This window comes from Terrapene carolina, unplaced genomic scaffold (genome assembly GCF_002925995.2).
Source record: "Terrapene carolina triunguis isolate 2854851 unplaced genomic scaffold, T_m_triunguis-2.0 Scaffold210, whole genome shotgun sequence".
Taxonomy (NCBI): domain Eukaryota; kingdom Metazoa; phylum Chordata; order Testudines; family Emydidae; genus Terrapene; species Terrapene triunguis.
In genome coordinates, this window is record NW_020664561.1 from 15117594 (window position 1) to 15125540 (window position 7947).

Consider the following 7947-nt stretch of genomic DNA (forward strand, 5'->3'; position numbering starts at 1 on the left):
GGTTTTTTTTTTTTTTTTTTTTTTTTTTGTGCGCCGCATGGGGCGGCAAAAACCCTGGAGCCGGCCCTGTCCAGAATACAAAATCTAATGTAGAAATCCATTTAATCTCAAAATAATCCAAGTTTAGGTGGAGTTAGTAAGGTGATTGGTCCATACATAAAAGACATCAGTTATCAGTCTGTAATATTCCATGCTTTTTATTCTGCTTATAAGTTAAGAATGGCTTTTTTGGTAGGAGTACTTTAAGTTGTTTACATCACCATAGTGTAATCATTTTGCGGTTTCAGCAATTTTCCCCCCCTCTCTCTATTTATGACTTGACCTCCAAAGGGATAAAGGGGCATTTTATTTCTTGTGCTCATTTAGTTAGCATGTTGTCAAAATCAAGTGATGTACAGAAAGGCTATAGCATTGTCTAGTAATTAGAGCAGGAGACTGGGAGTTGGGACTCCTGGTTTTCTAGTCTTGGCTATCCCACTGACTTCCTATGTGGTACTGGGCAAGACATATACATTCTCCATGCTTCAGTTTCCCCATCTGGAAAATGGGTATAATGCTTATCTCACAGAGCTGTTGTGTGACTTCGTTAATAATGATGCTAAAGTGCTTAGAAGACAGGCCCTGCGTGACTCTTATGATACAAAGTACTGTTCAGATACAAGGAGCATAAAGGCCATGTAACATATAGGAGTTGTGAAAGAGAAGCCACACTGGGGAACAAGAATACAAGGTTAGCTTCAGACTTAAGAATGTCCCTGTCAATCTGCCAAGATCCAAAGGTGGAACACAATGGGTGACAAAAATCCACAATGAGGAGAACACAAATATTATTCATGCAGAGAACTAAAGATACTATAGGATTTCTTCCTTTAGTGTGAGCAACTCTTTCCATAACCTCAGTTTCATGATTCTTTGCTTCTGATGTAAATAATTTTCAACAATAAACATGAGGGGACACCAATTTTTTGTGGAATGTAGGGAACTTTGGAGCTCCAAGGAGTGATGACTCTCAAAATGAGGGACATTAAAGTGGTGTGCCTTGAGAATCTCTCACCCATAAGCAAATGAATTGCTAAAAAGATTTAGCGAGTGAACAAACTGGTATATGCCTATAGATTGGCTTGTTTGTTGTGTCACATCCAATAATGAAACTTCTATGGCATATAATTATTTTATAGGGATATATTTCTATCAGCAGGAACTTAAAAAAAAATTCTAATATGTTGGAATTACTAAAATAAGTACACCTCTATTCTGATATAACACTATCCAATATAACACTAATTCGGATATAACGCAGTAAAGCAGCGCTCCGGGGGGGCGGGGCTGTGCGCTCCAGCGGATCAAAGCAAGTTCGATATAACGTGGTTTCACCTATAACGCGGTAAGATTTTTTGGCTCCTGAGGACAGCGTTATATCGGGGTAGAGGTGTACTTAAAAATTCAACTTAACTTTGTTTAAAAGCATCTATTTTAAACACAATTTCTCTGACAGTACAGTTGCTTTTGATTTGCCTCCTGGTTCCCAAACTGTACTCTCTTCCATGTCTTTTACATTCTCCTGTATTAATCAGATGTGTACAACAGAAGATTGCCTTTTTGCTATGAACAATTAGAAGTTACCAGTGTCTACATTAATCCAAATCAGCCGGTCAAAGAGGGCTTGAAGCCAGATAACACAGTTCTAGCTAACAAATGGTTTGATTTGAAATAAAATACATATTCCCCTTCAAGTGCCCAGGAGATGTGTGTGTTCCCTTTTTTGCATGGGTTTTTAATTTGGTTGCTCCAACTCTTTTATTTCTTTGTAGTTGTCATTTAGGTGCTGTTGAGATTATTATGCCCAGTTTAATAGGGGGGAAACTGAGGCACAGAGTGATTAAGTGACTTGCCCACTCACACAGGAAGTTTGGAAATTTAATCTAAGTCTTCTATGTCCAAATCTAGTGTCTTTACCACAAAACCATCCTTGTTCTTTGTGTTACCTTCATTCTCTTCCCAGTTCACATACTGCACATTTGTAACTTACCAATGTGTAAAAACAATCGTGCACTGAGGGGCAAATCCAGAACCCACTGCAACACCTAGGAGACTAGATTGGGTGCTGAGCAGATGTGTTGGGGTTGGGAGGAAGGAATCAGTCCCAGGCTGCAATGCAACACTCTGGAGAATAGCTCAGCCTGGTAGCTGAAGTAAACTCTGCAGGCCCTTATGTGCCGCCTGAGAAACTACAGACACTCTTGCCCTGTTTTGGCCTACTACATACTACTGTGCAGGGGACTCTCATGGACTGGTAGCCTATTCTGTTCACAGGTTGTGCTTGCCATGTGTAACCTGCCTATATCCAGTTTCAGCCCTTCTGCAGCCAAAACTGCTTCTGTTCCACCACCAAAGGCTCATTTGAGGCCACACAGAAGAAGGCTGGATTAGCCCCTTATTGCTGGGCACTCTGCTAGATTTGTATATTCCCTGCAATTTCTTGTGATTCATGCCATAGGTCACTATGGAAAATGAGCAGATAAGGACAACTGATACATTAGGAAACTGTTGTAGAAGGGGGCAACTGCTAAGGACATATTTTTCATTATAAGTCACTCTCTGCGCATTCCTACTACAGGAGTTTCTACATCTGAAAACAAAGTGACACAACTGGCACCGATTGGCACCGTTGTTTGTAATATTGGCCAAGGACTGGTCATCCCTGAGAAGTCTGTTTAAGTCAGGGTTGATTGAGGCACGTTAGCCGGGAGTGGGGTGGGGTGGGATGGAGTGGGGAGGAAGGGGAGGGCTAAGGTGGAGGCCTGCACTCTGGTTGCTCATGCTGATCCAGTTTTGTGGTTCAGTAGGGAACATCAGTCTCCAAAGATGTCACTCCAGCACGTTCATGAGTGCCAAAATAAATACAGTAAAATTAACGCCCTTCAGCTGGGGATTTAAGAACTCTAAACTCAGGGATGGGAATCGGGGGATAATCTTTTGCAAGAACAGACCATACCAAAGCCATCAGCCAAGGTTTTGGGTGTTTGGTTTTTAACCATAAAAATGATCAAACTCCAGTAAACTACATTTAGTTAATGGAATCACAAAGAATCGTTTGGAGACCCTTGCTTTGCCAGGAAAGCTTGTAGGCTCTCTCAGATTGCTCTGTGGTTTTTTTTCCTGAGGGGAGATGAACCCAAGGAAAATGAAGTCTAAGCAATGCACATTAGTGTAATGTTGAGGTTATGACTTTCGATTCACAAAGGTTAGGAAATTGGAAAAAAGTAAGTTTCTCATGGTAAAGTTAACACATGAGGGTTGTAGTTTCTATTTCTATGTTGCTTTGTAAATGTGTACATTATAGCAGGGATTTTCAAAGCCACCTAAAGGAGTGAGGTGCTCAAATTCCATTGGGCACCTAACTCCTTAAGCTTCCTCTAAAAACCAGAGCCTAATATATTAATGTTTGTTGCTAAACCTATCCCCTAAAATGTACACTTTGTGCAGTGGGGCTGAGTTAACATTACCATGAAGTCCTTAATATTTTCATATCCTTGCTTTTGAGCATTTCAACTTGTAATCTTAGTGTTAGACTGACCAATACTCTGGTGTTTTAGTATATTTTATACCAGTCTCTTCCCACCAGCATAAAATTGCCTCGTCCATGCTTCAGTAAAAAGAGTAAAAAAGAAAAAAGGAGGAAGTGGTGGCGGGGAGGGGAGGGGGGGAATTAAAGGGTATATTTTGCATACAGGGCTAAGTCTTTAGCCAGCTTTTAAATTTGAGCATGTGCATTTTGTATGATCTCTGTTTAAATGGCCCAGATTTTCATTTGACTGTGCATGTAGGTAGATAAGCAGTTACCCATGTTGCATGTGCAACATTGGAGCCCACTTCTAAAAATGGTTCAGCTAATGACTGGTTGGCTGAAGACTCCAGCAGGCACATCATTAAACCCTGCAGAAGGCCTGGGTCCCTGGCTGCCCAATATTGTTCCACTCCCACATTGCTGTGTCCTGCTCCTACTCTCAGGTCCTTCTTTGCTTCTTCTGGGCCTGGCACCTGACTTCTGCTCCTGCCTCCAGCTCCTTGTTCCTGGCTCCCAGTTCCTAGTTGCTGCTTCTGGCTCCTGCCCCTGTTCTGGATGATGCTCTGACCCTTGGCTCCTGATTCCTGGCTCTTGGTACCATCTCACTCTCTGAACTTGGTATTTGGCCTCTGACCATGGCTCTGACACTTGGCTACCGGCTCTTGCTCTGGCTCACTCCTTGTACTTGGCAACTTGGCTCCTGATCTGGGTCTGGCTACTAGGCCTGGTCACCTCTGTTCCAACCATTAGGGAAGATTCCTGCCCTGACCATTAGGCAAGACCACCCACGCCCCGGTCTCCAACACTTTAGTCACTGCTGTGTCTTCTGTTAGCTAAGGTGAAAAATACAGTGGGAGCCTACTTCTGTGAGGTGCTGGGCACCCTCAATGCCTTGAAAGTCAGTGGGAGCCAAGGGCATGCAGCACCCCAGAGGGCTGGGCTTTCTATCTCTCTTAGATAATTTGTATTGCAGTAGCACCTAGAAGCCCTAGTCACCAGTTGAGACCCTGTTGCACTTGGTGCTGGAAAACATGAGTCAAATCCTGCAACCCTCACTCAGACAAGTGGATGAATTGAAGTTAATGGCACCTCCTCATGTCAGTAAATCCTGGTCTACACTGAAAATTTAGGTCAACCCAACTATGTCGCTCAGGGGAGGAAAAATACACACCCCGAAGCAATGTAGAGAAGCTAACCTAACCCCTAGTGTAGACAGCACTAGGTTGATGGAAGAATTCCCCACTCGCCTGAGCCCTGCTGCCTGAGTCAGCTGACATGGGCCAGCCATGGGTGTTTAATTGCAGTGTAGACATACAACCACTTAAGCCCTACATTTACCCTTGGTGGTAGAAGTGGGGGAGGGGGACTGTAGGTGGAGCAGCTGTCACTGTTCTGTCTGTATTCTTCCCTGGTCCTATAAAAAATGGTGATGGGACCAAGCCAGAACAGGGGCTTCTTGATCTGAGATTGCTGGATACATCAGTCAAAATACCTTGTAGAGGTAGGATGCAGCTCTATGACCTGGCCCCAGGTTGGGAGGTGAATTTCACATTTGTAGAAAATAATTTTTGCCTGCAGGAATGGTATGTTTGGGGGAGTGGATATGGTTCATATATCAGACATGGTTTTCATGGTATCATGTTTGATGTATTATAAGCATGATCCGAATTCTGGGTGTGAAAAATGTGTTCTGGCTAACAAGAAATAGGCAAGGTTGTAATTATGCTGAAACCCATTACTGTAAGCTATGCTTGATGCTGTGAATGGGAAAACAATAAAGAAAGCTGATGCCAGAGAAAAGACAAGTCAGAAAAGATATTTTGATATATATGCAGAAAGTTCAAAATAACTTGTGCTTTGGTTAAATTAACCTGCAGCTTGATGAGATTTTTTTTGTGATCGTCTCCCTGAGAAACTGAAAAAATCCAGGTTTATCCATCTTTTCCCAACCCAAGCTTTTCCTAAGACAGTGGTTCTCAAACTTTTTTTTTTTTTCACGGACCACTTGAAAATTGCTGAGGGTCTCGGCGGACCAATTAATGATCTATCCAAATACTGTTTGTACCGTTAGCTGACTATTGTAAAGCACTTTGGATAAAAACGCTATATAAAAAAAACTTAAAATAATAATTTTTTTGTTCTACAAATAAAAGCACACAACTCATATTTTAATATCAGTAGTCTTACCTTTCTAATGCGATGGATGTGCCCTCTCTCCCCCACTGCGGCAGCCCCCAGGCTGGGAAGGAGGAGGGGTCTCTCCCTCTTTCCCCCGCTGCGGCAGCCCCCGAGCTGGGGCTGGGAAGGAGGGTGGGGGGGTCTCTCTCTCTCTCCCTCCCCCACCCCCTCACCGCAGCAGCCCTGGAGCTGGGGTGGGAAGGAGGGGGGTCTCTCCCCCCCCCCCACAACAGCCACAGAGCTGAGGCTGGGAAGGAGGGCCTCCCCGGCAGCCGCAGCCCTGGAGCTGGGGAAAGTCGCCTTTCTCTGGCCACCGCAGCCCTGTATGTCCCAAATTCCCCCCACTCCCTCTTCTCACCCCACTGCCCCCTCCCATCTACCCCCTCTTCCAGCCAAGGCCATCACCTCACCTTACATGTGCGTCTTCTCCAGGGTCCAGGCACCTAATTAGTGGAGCCATGCCAGCATGGCTCCACTAATTAGGGGGTGGCCCTTCATTTTGTTGTGTGCAGCCGCCAAGGCACGCACCTTAGAAGGAACTATCTGCGGACCACCTGAATGGAGCTCATGGGCCACAATTTGAGAACCTCTGTCCTAAGACACCTACTGATTAAAATATGGATGTTACTTTTCCTTACCAACATTAAGAAACAAGTTGTACAGAATCTTACTAGGGCTTTCCAGACTACACCTTGTGCTCTTCATTTCGTATATGGACATGGGGGAATCGGTAGTTTTTTCTTCATATATGGCTGAATGCACAAAGAGCCACGTAATTTATGTTCCCTTTAATTCTCTCTGCATGACATAGGAAAGCAGGATCCTGCTCTCAGGAGGGGGGTCCCCCAAAACCAAAACACACATGGGCTCAATCTTCTCACGGCAGGAGGCACGTGATCACATGAGGCTTGTACTGACTGTTTTCAACTCCAGCATCAACCTCTTGTACTGTTGTTTCACAGACGCACCAAACCAACTGTTCAAAGAGATGAGTAAAATGAAATTTAAGGAGGAAAATTTTGAATGGTCTATGTGTGACTGTGGGACATCGACTTGGGAAGAAAAAGTCAGATGTAAGAACCACAAAAACTGAAAATGAATTGAATTTTAACAAGGGCAATTTGCATCTGTGTATTAGAATAGGAAAAACTCTCAGGAGCAAATTCTGCCTTAGTTTACACTGCTGAAATGAAAAGCATTGCACAGGGTATAAGACAAGTTAGTTTCAAATCTAACTTTTAAAATGTGTAAATTGTTTTAATGAGAAATGTTTAATTTCTCATTCAAACAAATGCAATTGCTGTAAAAATATAGTTCTCAGATTTTTTTTAAATATGTAATACAGGCAAAGGGAGTTTTTGATTTTTCAGTTAAAGGCAGGGTTTAAATCCTTTGGGAAAGTCTCCCACTGACCTGAATAGGCTTTAGATTAGGCTCTTTAGCAGGTGTGAAAATAAATATTAATCCTAGCCAAGGTTTTACCATGTACTCTTTGAGTAAAATTTAAATGTTGTGGAAGATTACATGTAAATCCATTCAACACTTTAGGCGCTCAAGGGAGTTTTTGTGTTATACTTAAGAAATTCGAGGCTTATTTATTTATTTATTTTGGATCCCTACAAATTCCAAAGGCTTTCTTGTGACCCTTTAGGTTGAAGTAGATCTAAACAAAATCTTGTGCCTATGCAAGTGCATTAAAAAAATAAAAACAAAGGTTTGATTTTCAAAGCTACCTAAAAGGAATTTGATGTCCCCATCTCTTAAAATTAATAGGTGTTAGGTACCTGAATCCAGTGTTTCCCAACGACCAGTCTGTGGACTGGCACCGGTCCCTGAGATCTCCCTGATGTAGTTTAGAAGGCAGCAAGCTGGTCCCTGGTATAAAAAGGTTGAGAAATACTGCTCTAATGGCTTTGAAACTCTGCCCAAGTTACTAGCATTTTTTCATCATAATGGTGTCTGTTTGCTCAGCATAAGCTGATGAATAAAAATAAAATTATTCCTTCAGTTTGACTGTCAAACTCTCCTGTGTAAAATGTTTGATGTGAGTTCTTTTGAGAGAGAAATAAGAGTGCCTGGCCAGCAGAGCCCAAAGAATCACTGAACTTAGAAATACAGCAAGACAGGCGCCTTGCCTAGCACTGCACCTCCTCAGCTACCCAGTGAGGGCTTGATGGGAATTGAGGACACTCAGCCCCTCA

The 7947-nt window shown here is 43.0% G+C and overlaps 1 protein-coding gene across 1 annotated transcript in view; it reads left to right on the forward strand.

Moving 5' to 3' along the window:
• The window catches only part of LOC113407236 (ral guanine nucleotide dissociation stimulator-like 1), a 98915-nt gene that overhangs the window by 33985 nt on the left and 56983 nt on the right, over positions 1–7947 (forward strand). The gene's annotated exons all lie outside the window — the stretch shown is intronic.